The following is a 13986-nucleotide window of genomic DNA, read 5'->3' on the forward strand; positions in this document are numbered from 1 at the left end:
CCTCTACGGGAAAAAAAGATTCGTCAACTTTTAGCTACCCAAGACGTGTATGACGATGTGTGTGTAGCTTGTGACTTACATCCCCATTGGACAGATGTCCGTGCCTGGAAAGAATGGGATTTTGAGGCTTGGACCCAAGAAGTGGCCCAGTATGCACGAGAGTTGTTCAAGGAAAAAAGTTACTTTTCAACCCGTGTTAGTGACGGTGCCAGAAGAACCCGTCACCCAGGACAGGACTGTCGTGGACAGACCTGAAAGACCCTTTCGGGAGGACACTTGTGTGACCTTACCCCCTGTTGAACTGGTTAGAACATTACCCAAAAGATGTGATTGTTGTACAGACACTTGTGTTTATTCCACGTTCATCGTTATCATGTGCCTTTTATCCTTGTACTTAAGCCTTTGGCTTTTATGTATTTTTGTCTTTCGTATTCATGTTTGAAAAAAAACATTCAATAAACGTGTTCTGAAAAAGTATATAAACTCTTGTCTTGTTTGTTTTCGTGTCACAAGTGACATTTCTCACACCATGGCTACCTCTGCTGTCTCTGCTCCCTCTTCCTCTACTGTCAAAGTCATCGACGAACACTTAGATCGTGCCAGTTGGGAGGCTTTGTATCTTCGCCATCCCTTTAACATGCTCATTGCTGGACCTAGCGGTTCAGGCAAAACCGAATTCGTCAAACGTTTGATCGAACATAAACATCATTTGATCGATCGGCCCCCTCAACGGATCGTGTGGTGTTACAAAGAGTGGCAATCGGCGTACAGCCTCTTGCGAGAAAGTCAAGGCGATTCCATCGTGTTTGTGGAAGGCATTCCTAAAGAAGACGACGGCATCGTCTCTGACTCCCGTCTAACCCATTTGGTCATTTTCGACGACATGTTAGGAGAAGACGAAGAAGAAATTAAATTGTGGTTCACGCGCAAAGGGCATCACCGTAATGCCAGTGTCGTTTACATCACCCAAAATTTGTTTCAACAAAGTAAAGCCCATCGCACCATCAGTCTCAATGCGCATTACGTGGTCTTGTTTAAAAGCCCTCGAGATAAATCGCAAGTGCAAGTCTTAGCCAAACAGTTAGGAACGCCTTGGCTGACTCAGGCGTACGACGATGCCACTCAAACGCCACACGCCTATTTACTCGTCGATTTGAAACCTACGACCCCCGAGGATTTGCGATTTCGTACCCACTTGTTTCACCACTGGTGCCAAGACGGAGGGCCTGTCCTGTACACGTCTCCGTCCTCGACTTCATTTCACTCCCCATAAAAAATCTATAAAAACCTCAGACCCTTTTTCGTCTGTCTCACACAGTGTGAACATGACGTCCCTTCAGTCGCATCTTCCCGTCAAATTGATTCGTGCCTTGTATGGCATCAGTCGAGAAAAAAATCCACAAACACGAGCCCGTCTCTTAGAAGCTAGTCTCAAAGAAGTCTTACGATGGTTCACGGTGACGGCACGTCAATTACTCCAAGGAATCATTCAGATTCCTCATCAAACCAAACGCTTTTTCGATCGAAACAAAGTCGCTTTGGTCCAACTGGCCGATCCCCGCATCGACACTCAAACCAAAAAACAAATCATTTTGAAACCTGGAGGGAGCGGTACTCTAGGAGGGGTCATCATTCGCTCACTCTTAAGATGGGATCCTAATGCCCCCAAAGTTATCCCCAAGACAAAAGTCCAACGAAGCCCCAAGAAGAAAAAGAAAAAGACCAGGTCTCCAAGAAGAATAACTTCTCCAGTGGCAGGACCCTCCTCTTACCAGACACCACCACCGCCACCCCGGAAAAAGAAAAGAAGCCCCCAGAAAAAGAAACAGAGAAAAAGTCCCCAGAAAAAGAAAAGTCCACAGAAGAAAACTAGTCGCAAGAGAGGCACTTCGGCCAGGACGCAACCTTACACTCGCAAACCACGACCTGCCACGGCAGTGACTGCGTCTCCGGCATCCTCACGTTCATCCACTTCTCCGTTGATGACACCCAGAACTGAAGAGTACTTGGAGACGTTGATCACACCAAGAACATCTCCGTTGATGACCCCCAAAAGAACTTCCCCAGTGGCAGGACCCTCCAATTTAGTGGCAGTGGCTGCTGCTCACAAAGTACCTTCTCCCAAAATCAAAGTCCAAGAAAGATCGGGCATGTTACAAAGTTTACTGGATTTGTCCAAGCAAGAACTGGCTCGATTTAGTCCGTTGCGTACCCCTGCACGACGTGTCATGCCTGTCCTCAAACTGATAAAACGTAAAGACAATCAGTGGCGACGCGTTCCAGTATAAAAAGAGCCTGTGACCAAGTCGGGGTATCAGTGAACTTGTAAAAAAGATGTCACCTCCAAGAAGCCACAAAAGAAAGAGACAAAGGCAGACGCGTCATCCGACAAAGCGCTTAGCCAAGCATCGACATTACCCTAAGAAAAGACACAGTCGTTCCAAGAAAAAGAGGCGTCAACAAAGGGGAGGATTCCTTGGTGATTTTGGGAAAAACATTGTCACCTTTATGACAAAGCGATAGTCCCAAAAAAAGATAAAAGGGTGTGCGTTAAGTCATCGACGTTAGTGTCTGTTCGGTGAATGTCCCGGAACCCACAAGCAAAAATGTCACCCTCCAGAAAACCCCAAGGAAAGAAAAGAAAAGGACTGCCACCACGTTTAGCTAAACATGGGGACATGTTATCTGTCCTGTCCAAAGCTTCTTCACCCCTACGAAAAAAACTCATTCAAACGGCCTCCAAAGAGGTCATCGATACCGTGTGCGAATGTTGTTTGAACGTTTTGAAAGGCACGATCCCTTTGTCCAAACACCAGAAACAATGCTTAGGCAAACATCGTCACGTTCTTCGCCAAATGGTTCGAAAGAAAATTCCCATTCGTCAAAAAAAGAAGATGTTGGTCCAACGTGGAGGCATTTTACCTCTCTTGTTAGGCCCCATACTGAAAGGAGTCTTGGGAACCATGTTGGGAGGACTGGTGGGAGCAAGATAAAAAGGCCCTCGGAAGTTCCAAGATCTCAGAATCGACCCCTGACAACCCCATGGAAGGACGAGAACTAGCTTTAGTGCCTTACAAACGATGGATGGAATACCATCGGTGGCAAGAACAACGCACCCCGCATTTACCTCCCAATCCCCATTTGAGCGAGATGTCCCAGTTACAACACGAATTGCAATCCTTGATGGATCGCCAAGATTTGTCCGAAACAGAAAAATCGCAAAAGTACGGTCAACTCTTGCAACGACTGCAACTCTTTCACCAGAAAGCTTTAGACGAAACAGCTTTACCCACTCTGAAAGATTTTAAGACCTTGATGAAAAGTCCAGCACCATCATCATCATTACCCCCACCACCACTACCATCCCCAAGGGTCACCAGAGATGCTACCCCACAAAGACCTGAGGAAGAAGAGATGCGCGAAGTATTTCAAACACCGTCAGCAGCTCCCATTTCGAGTAAGATTGCAGCATCCTTGTTGACCCCGTCCCCCACACCCCAACGAGAAGAAATGAAAGCTTGGGTTAAAAAGATGATGTCCACGCCTCCTTCGACAGAAGTGAAAAAGAAAGAAGGGAAACCAGAAGCGAAAAAAGAAAAGAAAACCAAAGCCATTCCATTGCCACCTCCACCACCACCACTACCTTCTACTTCTACTCCCGTAGCCCATCGGACACGTAAATCCGTTTCCAAACCACCCTTTCGACCCACCCAAAGTAGCATCACCGAAGAGTGGGTGACTTATTAACACAGCAAAAAAAAATGGAAAAAGTCTTAGCTAGCATTTACTACGATCCCTCGCATCCTGCAGGTTACGCAGGAGTTCAAAAATTGTATCGTGCTGCCAAAACGCGACTGAAAAGTCTCCGTTTACCTCAAGTGCAACGATGGTTACAAGAACAAGCTACCTACACTTTGCACAAACCCATTCGACGCAAGTTTGCCAGAAGTCGCACCCGAGTGGAAGGCATCGATCATCAATGGCAAGCCGATTTAGCCGATGTCTCTCATTTGGCCAGCTACAATCGTGGCTACAAATATCTGTTTTGTGTCATCGACGTCTTTTCCAAATTTGCCTGGGTCGTGCCCTTGACTTCCAAATCCAGCAACGAGTTAGTGCGAGCCCTGCAACGAGTGTTGAAACAAAGTGGCCGTCACCCTCTTCGATGGCAAACGGACAAAGGCACCGAATTTCTGAACCAAGCTTTCCAAAAAGAATTAAAGAAACGTGACATTCATTTTTTTACCACCGAGAATCCCGAAACCAAAGCCAGCATCGTGGAGCGTTTTCAACGCACTTTGAAAGAACGCATGTGGAAATATTTTACGCATCACCACACTCTGAAGTACATCGACATCTTACCGCACCTGGTGCAAGCGTACAACCAATCTTACCATCGAAGCATCGGACGTGCCCCGCAAGACGTGACTCCCGACAATGAAGTGTTGGTGTTTGAGCATCTGTTCGGTACGTCCCCGACGAGGGCTGTCCCCAAGAAAAGTGGAGAGTTGGCCGTAGGAGATTGGGTGCGCATTGGCAAAACCAAACGCACTTTCGACAAAGGTTACTTACCTAACTGGACGACCGAATTGTTTCGCGTCACTGGACGAGTGCATGGCCGTCATCCTGCCGTCTATAAATTGGAAGACATGAACGGAGAAGTGCTCAAAGGAACGTTTTATTTGCCCGAGTTACAACGTGTCACCAAAAAAGAAGACGACGTGTACGACATCGAAAGCATTCTCGAACGCAGAACCCGTAAAGTGGGCAAACGACGTGTCAAAGAAGTCAAAGTACGTTGGAAAGGATATCCACCCAGTTTCGATTCTTGGATCGACGCTTCGCAATTCATCGACTATAAAAAGAAGTGACCATCATGCCCTTTCACACAGCAGACGCAGCTACGTCGACCACTCCTCCTTCACCCAGTTCTTCTGTGCAAGATTTACAAAAACAACCCTTGTGGGTGTGGTGTGGAGAACGTGTGCCTAAAACGCAAATCGTCTTTTTCTGCCAAATCTTCGTGGTGTATTGTGTCATCGGGGCAGCCATCGCCAATTTGAGTTTGCAACAAGGAGACAAACAATTGTGGACCATTTTATTGAGCAGTTGCATCGGTTACCTGCTTCCCAATCCCTCCCTGAAATTCTCCTCGAACGGGAACGTTGTGTCCAGTGCCAGTGCCAGTCACCACTCCAACAACCACAACCAGAACCCCATTTTGGGCGGAGACACACCTCTGACGTCCAGTAATATCCCCTCGGACAGCCACAGAACTCTGGAATTATGAGTCACCAAAACCAATTTTACTTGACCTTACCCAGTGACAGTTCCATGGAGGTGTTTCCCAAGAACACATTGTGCTGTTACACGGCCAAATTACCTCAAGCCATCCCCTTAGATCACGAAGCCCATTGGGAAGTGGCTTTAGTAGAAATGATTCACCCTACACAAATCAAAAACATCACTGAAACTCAAAACTTTTTTGAGGTCGAAATCCTGAACCAACAATTACAAGAAGCCATGACTGACATCGGGTTTTCAGGGATCACAACAACATCCACCAGCAATCCAGCCTTCAAAATCTACACCGTGAAAATTCCACCAGGGTTTTATTTTAGCGGCCAACATTTGGTGGACACTATTGTGGACAGGTTCGAGTTCGCCTTTGGCAAAGCCCTGAACAGAGCCAAAAAAAGTGTCACCCTGGAGTACCATAAAGTGGCTCGTCGCTTACTGATGAAATTTCAGGATACCCAAACGATGTCCATCAGTTTCAATCGTGACTTGTTTGATATTTTAGGTGGAGACACAAACATGACTCCAAATTTTAATCCGAAGATCAACAGCAATACGGAATTTTACAAGTATTTTCGATTCCCTGTAGAACTGAATCAAGGACTGAATTTAATGTTCGTGTACTCCGATGTGGTGGAGTATAACGTGGTGGGACACACCTCTGTACCGTTACTGCGTGTCATTCCTTTCAAAGTGGATAATACCACGGCCAGTGACCAGGAAGGTGGAAACACTTACCACGTCCACCGCGAATTTGTCCATCCTCATTATTTGCCTGTCAGCAAGTCGTATTTGGACACGGTCAACATTGCTATAAAAGGAGATTTGGGACAAAATATTCCATTCACCAAAGGAAAAGTCACGGTGAAACTCCATTTTCGAAAACGGTTCTCTCACGACTCGTAAGTAAGTCATGTATCCAGTGTACCAAGGGGTTGCTCGACAGCGAGGACACGGTTTAGGAGACATGTTAAAATCGGCCTTTCGTTCGGTGGTCCCGGTGTTGAAACCGATGGTGACACGCGGATTGCACGCCTTGAAAGATGCGGCACTGACGCAAGGCAAAGAATTTCTCCAAAATGTCATCATCGACAAACAAAACCCTAAAGAAGCCTTCATGAGGGCAGGCAAAAATGTCTTGCTGCAAACGGGCAAAGACATTTTGGGCCGACGAGACACACCTATAAATGCCCTGCACGCTACCGAATCAGGCATTCAGCAAGGACAAGGCAGAAAAAGACGACGACGAAGAAAACACCCTTTCACCAGACTTCAAGCGAGAAAGGCCAAGAAAAGAAGAACCGTTCGAGACTTAGACGTTTTCGATTATTGAGAAAGAACAGAACAAAAAATGATGCACCGAGAGTCATGCGCCTGTTCCAAGACAGAACTGGATCTGTTTGCCATGCCCCCCACCATGATGACGATGCAAGAATCCCAGTGGGTGGAATTTCACCCCGTCTCCTCATTGACAGCCTCAGCTCCCATCGAGTTTGAAATCAAAGGACAGCCCGAAGATTACATCGATCTGAATAGCAGTTACTTGTACTTGAAAGTCAAAGTTGTCGATGAGGACAATTCGACCCTAGATGGCGATGAGGTAATAGCTCCCGTCAACAATTTCATGCATTCCTTGTTTAGCGGAGTGGACTTGTACTTGAACAACAAACTGGTCAGCAGCAGCATGGATACTTACCCTTATCGAGCGTACCTGGAAAATCTCTTGACGTACGGAATAGATGCCAAGAACACTCATCTCAATGCCTGTGTGCTATGGGAAGCTGACGAAGCAGGCCAGTTTGAAGAATTCGAAATTGATACAAAGGATAAAACTAAATCAACAAATGATGGATTTATAGAACGAAGAAACAGAATCAAAAGTGGAGATAGTTTAGAACTGATGGATCGTTTGCATTTGGACATGTGGTTGCAAGAGAAGTATTTGCTGAACGGGGTGAATGTCCGCCTGAGACTGAATCGGAGCAGTACCGCTTTCCATTTGATAGGTAAAACTGCTTGCAAAACTGTCATCGAGGAAGCCAGGCTCTACGTACGACGCGTAGAAGTGTTACCTAAAGTGGGTAACGACATCAGTCAGACGTTGAGCAGAACGACCGCTAAGTATCCGATCCGACGCGTGGAAGTGAAAACCTTCACCATTCCCAAGGGACAACGATCCATGATCGAAGATCATCTGTTTCAAGGACAGCTACCCAAACGTTTGATCGTTGGTATCGTCGAAAATACAGCCTTCAACGGAGATTTGGGTAAAAATCCTTTCCACTTTCAACACTTTGGCGTGTCCAAGATCGAAGTCAGTCGCGATGGCAAGACCTTGTGTACCCGACCTTTCGAACCTGACTTTGAGAAGAAGAATTACTTGAGATCGTACTTGTCCCTGTACGAAGCCACCGGCCAGTTAGGAACCAACACCAGTCACGGTATTACGTACGAGGATTACGCAGGAGGCTATGCTTTGTGGGCTTTCGATTTCACTCCTGACCAAGGCAGCGACGAGGGACATTTCCACCCTATAAAATCTGGCCAGATTCGTGTGGAAATTCAGTTTAAAGACCGAATCCCTGATGAAACGGTGAACGTCATTCTGTATGCAGAATTCGACAATACCATAGAAATCAACAGTTTGAGAGAAGTCATTCTAGATTACTAGAAACCATGGAAGACTGTTATCCCTCTTTACCTAGTGGAGAAACTTTGGAGATGGAATGTGAGGAGACCGTGGAAAAAGAAGAAGTGATCATGATGAAGTCAAGATGGCCAGAACAAGAAGCCCATTTAGTCTCCTGTTTTGCCAAACACTTGGTGGAAAAAATAACGGAATTGATCAAGAAAAATTGTTATGGATGTCAAAACGATCATCCCAGTCAAATTAAACACGATAAATGCCTGATGTTGAGTCAAGAAGAAAAATTGGACGAATATCTGGACGAAGCTTGGAGTCTCATCTCGAACAAAGACGTGTTGCACCAGTGGTATAAAGACTTGCGTGAACATTCTTGTCCACCATTAACGACTCAAGAGATCCATCGTATCGAAGCTCTCCTGAATCAGAGTGAGGAAACAGAACGAATAACCGTTTATTCGTCAGACATTTTCAAGCAAAAAGTCAGGATCGAATTGACGACTTATTATTACCTGTGGTGAAGAAGAAGAAAAAACACAAAACAATGGATACCTGGGAACTTTATTACCTTTTGAACCACAGTTCGTATACGGCTTCTTGGAATCCTGTCGTCTGTGCTAAAGATGAACTCCCTCGTCGCAAACCTAAAGACCATCAAGCTTACGTGATCAACACGGACGAAAGTCATCTCCCAGGAACCCACTGGGTAGCCGTTTACTTTCCTCAAGAAGGATGTGTGGAATATTTCGATTCGTACGGATTGCCCCCTTTGGAAGACGATATCATTGACTTTATGAGAAGAAATGCTCAAACCACCCGATTCAATAATGTGAAATTACAAGGCACATATTCCTTGGTGTGTGGACAGTACTGTGTGTATTTTCTGCATCATCGCAGCCTGGGCTATTCCTTAGAACATTTAGTGACTCATTTTGATCCTCGTTCTTCTGCTAGAAACGATGTGAAAGTAGATCGATGGTTTTGTGACCATTATGCTTATCTTTTGTCTCAAGCTAGGAAACGTAGTGTCCATCAATGGCCTAATGATTTCCAACAGTGGAAATCACAATTTCATTCACAACGTTGTCAGCCCTGTTTAAAATAGATTGTGGATTGAGAAAAAAAATGTTTGTGATTTGAAAAAATTGTTTGATGTTATAGTGTTGGATTATTGTTAAAAATGTTAGAGTTGTTGTTTAGTGTTAAGTGATTTTTGAATAAAAAATGTTGTGTTTAGAAAAAATGCCTTTGTCTTTTGTTTAGCTATAAGAATGTTGGATTGATGCTCTTTCATTTCTTACTATCCCTCTCATGACACTCACTGAACGTTGCGACTCGAAATCCGTGTGGGGATGTTTTCCTTCACGTCCGCGCTTTCACTTTAAGAACCGGGGTTGTTTCCAGTCTAACCATCCATTGTCGACTCATCCTCCTACGAAGATGTGCTCCAAACTAGCTAAACTCAACGAAGCCTACGTGAATTTGCATAGGGTCAGACACAGTCTGATACCGAAGCCAGAAGAAATAGAGAATGTGAGAATGTTAAAAATCACTGAAGACCTGATAGAAGAGCTCTTCAGAGAAGAAGTGAACAGGGAGAAAGAAGAATGGACAGAGAAGTACAGACTTCAAAAACAGCAGCAACAACAACAACAACAAGAGCAGCAGCAGCAACCTGAAGCTGACAGAGGCTTTGTCGATTGCCGTATCGACACCAAAGAGTTCTTCTTCTCTTTCCGAAGAAGCAGACCTATCGCCAGAAAGTCTATCCTCAGAGGACATCGCATTCTTAGAAACTAAAAAAAGAATGCCATAGCAAAACAAAAAACAGCCCTTTTCAGGGCTACCCAATACTCTAGAAAAGAAATAACGATCGATTTGCCAATGTGTGTAGGTAGAGTAGTGTGAAAATAAACACTAACTCTTTATGAATAGTGGAAGTGTATGTGTTGGTGTGTTAGTAAGTGCTCACGTAACTTGGTATGGATAGTAGATTAAAATGATATCTTTTCTTAGTGTTTGAGGTGTATATTTGGGGTTAGATTGGATTGCTTTGCGTATGTGGATAGTCTATTGAAGTGATTTATAAAAAATTTTAGAATAGTGAGTGAGTGTTTCTTTTAGGTCCGCGCGTTGTTGTTGATTTTGGTCACGATCTAGGTAAGATCCATTTTATGTTTTTTAGGGGGATGTTTTCCATCACGTCCGCGCTTTCACTATAAATTGAAACTCGTTCGGCAGTCCAGCTACCCTCGTTGATTGATCAACACCAAAAAATGAACACGAGACTTGAGAAACTGTTGGAGCTTCATGTGCATCTGGAATATGCCAGGCGCATATTAAATGAACTGGCCGCGGAAGCCATTGTCGAGGAGGGAAGGATAAGAGAGGAGGAAAGAAGAAACAAAGAAGAGGAGGAGAGAAGATATAAAGAAGAAGAAGAAAGAAGATATAAAGAGGAAAGAAGAAACAAAGAAGAGGAGGAGGAAAAGGAGAGAAGAAATTTCAAAATCCCAGAGAGCGAAAATTGGGATTCTGAAGCGAAATATCCTGCCTCTGCTCTCTCCCCCCAAAAGGTAAAAAGTAACTGGGGGATAAGATGCGTATGTGGCGCCAGGCCTGGAAGGTGCCACCATTAACCAGGTGTCCATGAAGTTCCAAACAAAACAGCCCTTTTCAGGGCTACCCAATACTCTAGAAAAGAAATAACGATCGATTTGCCAATGTGTGTAGGTAGAGTAGTGTGAAAATAAACACTAACTCTTTTTTAAAAAAATGTGAGGGTATGTGTTTGTGTGATTGTGTGTTTGTGTTTGTGTTTGTAAGAGCTCAGGTATGTTTGTGTGAATAGTAGATTATGGGTTTCTTTATTGTTTCTTAGAGTATGTGGAGAGTATAGTTTGGGTTTGATTATATGAAATGAGAAAAGTGGGGATGTTTTCCTTCACGTCCGCACGTTGTTTGGTCATGATCTAGGTAAGATCAATTTTATGTTTTTAGGGGGATGTTTTCCATCACGTCCGCGCTTTTTGTATAAGAACCCACAGTATTCGTGGTTCAAACCATTCTGCAAAGAATAAAAAAAGAAGATGGCTTCAAACCACCTTAACAAAATGGAAAAATTGCAAAACGTCATGGACAATTTAGGAATGTTTGAGCAAATGTTGGTTAACCTAAACGAGGATCACTACTCATATAGTCCCCATAGAGTGAAGATGGAGATAAACAATTTACGAAAAATGAAGGTAATCATCAGTGATCTGTTGAAAGAAATAAAGGAGGAAAAGGAGGATGAAGAGGAAAGAATAAGAATACGCAAATGGAACGAAAAAATTGAAAAAGAAGAAGAAAATGAAAAGAGGAAGAAAGAAGAGGAGGAAGAGAAGAAGAAAGAAGAGGAGGAGAATAAAAAAAAGAAAGAGAAGAAGAGTGTAGGAGATAAAATAAGAACTTGGTGGAGGAAAAGAAGAAATTAGAAGAAGAAGAAGAAGAAGAAGAAGAAGAAGAAGAAGAAGAAAACCCAAAGGCCCTTTTCAGGGCCAGCCATATATCTCGAAAAGAGATAGTCTTTCCATTGCCTACCCCTTTTTTTATTTTTTATTTTTTTTTTTTTTAAAAAAAATCCCATGTTAATTTCCTTTGTCGCTATATGTTCCCACGATTTTTCTCCATGTTCAAATCCCCTTGTCGCTCAACAGTCCCACGATTTTTCTCCATGTTAATTTCCCTTGTCGCTATATGTTCCCACGATTTTTCTCCATGTTAAATTTCCCTTGTCGCTATATGTTCCCACGATTTTTCTCCATGTTAAATTTCCATTGTCGCTATATGTTCCCAAGGGGTCCTGTAATGCTAATTCCCATTGTCGCTCTAGTATCCCACTTAACTACTTACGTGAGCGCTTACAGAACCCTAACTATACTCTTCACCTACGCTAAGAAACAATAAAGAAACCCATAATCTACTATTCCCACAAACATACCTTAGCTCTTACAAGCACCAACACACAAACACATACCCTCACACTATCTTAAAAAAGAGTTAGTGTTTATAATCACACTACTCTACCTACACACACTGGCAAATCGATCGTTATTTCTTTTCTAGAGTATTGGGTAGCCCTGAAAAGGGCTGTTTTTTTGGAACTTCATGGACACCTGGTTAATGGTGGCACCTTCCAGGCCTGGCGCCACATACACATCTTGTCCCCCAAATACTTTTTACCTTTTTGGGGGAGAGAGCAGAGGCAGGAAATGTCGCTTCAGAATCTCAATTTTCGCTCTCTGGGATTCTGAAATTTCTTCTTCTTCTCTCCTTTTCCTCCTCCTCCTCTTCTTTGTATCTTCTCTCCTCCTCTTTGTATCTTCTTTCCTCTTCTTCTTTATATCTTCTCTCCTCCTCTTCTTTGTTTCTTCTTTCCTCCTCCTCTCTTATCCTTCCCTCCTCCACAATGGCTTCCGCGGCCAGTTCATTTAATATGCGCCTGGCATATTCCAGATGCACATGAAGTTCCAACAGTTTCTCCAGTCTCGTGTTCATTTTTTGGTGTTGATCAATCAACGAGGGTAGCTGGACTGCCGAACGAGTTTCAATTTATAGTGAAAGCGCGGACGTGAAGGAAAACATCCCCTAAAAACATAAAATTGATCTTACCTACATCATGACCAAAAAACAACAACGTGCGGACCTAAAAGAAACACTCACTCACTTTTTATGCTACCCATCACTATTTTAAAATTTTTTATAAATCACTTCAATAGACTATCCACATACGCAAAGCAATCCAATCTAACCCCAAATTTACACCTCAAACACCAAAAAAAAGACATCATTTTAATCTACTATCCATACCAACTTACTTAACCACTTACAAACACAAACACACAAACACATACACTCTCACTATCAATAAAGAGCTAGTGTTTATTTTCACACTACTCTACCTACACACATTGGCAAATCGATTGTTATTTCTTTTCTAGAGTATTGGGTAGCCCTGAAAAGGGCTGTTTTTTTTGTTTGCTATGGCATTCTTTTTAGTTTCTAAGAATGCGATGTCCTCTGAGGATAGACTTTCTGGCGATAGGTCTGCTTCTTCGGAAAGAGAAGAAGAACTCTTTGGTGTCGATACGACAATCGACAAAGCCTCTGTCAGCTTCAGGTTGCTGCTGCTGCTCTTGTTGTTGTTGTTGCTGCTGTCTCTGAAGTCTGTACTTCTCTGTCCATTCTTCTTTTTCCCTGTTCATTTCTTCTCTGAAGAGCTCTTCTCTCAGGTCTTCAGTGATTTTTAACATTCTCACATTCTCTATTTCTTCTGGCTTCGGTATCAGACTGTGTCTGACCCTATGCAAATTCACGTAGGCTTCGTTGAGTTTAGCTAGTTTGGAGCACATCTTCTTAGGAGGATGAGTCGACAATGGATGGTTAGACTGGAAACAACCCGGTTCTTAAAGTCAAAGCGCGGACGTGAAGGAAAACGTCCCCCACACGGTTTTTGAGTCGCAACGTTTAGTGAGTGTCATGAGAGGGATAGTAAGAAATGAAAGAGCATCAATCCAACATTCTTATAGCTAAACAAAAGACAAAGGCATTTTTTTCAAAACACAACATTTTTTATTCAAAAATCACTTAACACTAAACAACAACTCTAACATTTTTAACAATAATCCAACAATATAACATCAAACAATTTTTTCAAAACACATTTTTTATTCAAAAATCACTTAACACTAAACAACAACAACTCTAACATTTTTTAACATTAATCCAACACTAAAAGTTTCTCCACTAGGTAAAGAGGGATAACAGTCTTCCATGGTTTCTAGTAATCTAGGATGACTTCTCTCAAACTGTTGATTTCTATGGTATTATCGAATTCTGCATACAGGATGACGTTCACTCTTTCATCAGGGTCTCGGTCTTTAAACTGAATTTCCACACGAATCTGACCGGATTTTATAGGGTGGAAATGTCCCTCGTCGCTGCCTTGGTCTGGAGTGAAATCGAAAGCCCACAAAGCGTAGCCTCCTGCATAATCCTCGTAC

This window comes from Sinohyriopsis cumingii, chromosome 15, assembly GCF_028554795.1.
Source record: "Sinohyriopsis cumingii isolate HCF-2022 chromosome 15, ASM2855479v2, whole genome shotgun sequence".
Taxonomy (NCBI): Eukaryota; Metazoa; Mollusca; class Bivalvia; order Unionida; family Unionidae; genus Sinohyriopsis; species Sinohyriopsis cumingii.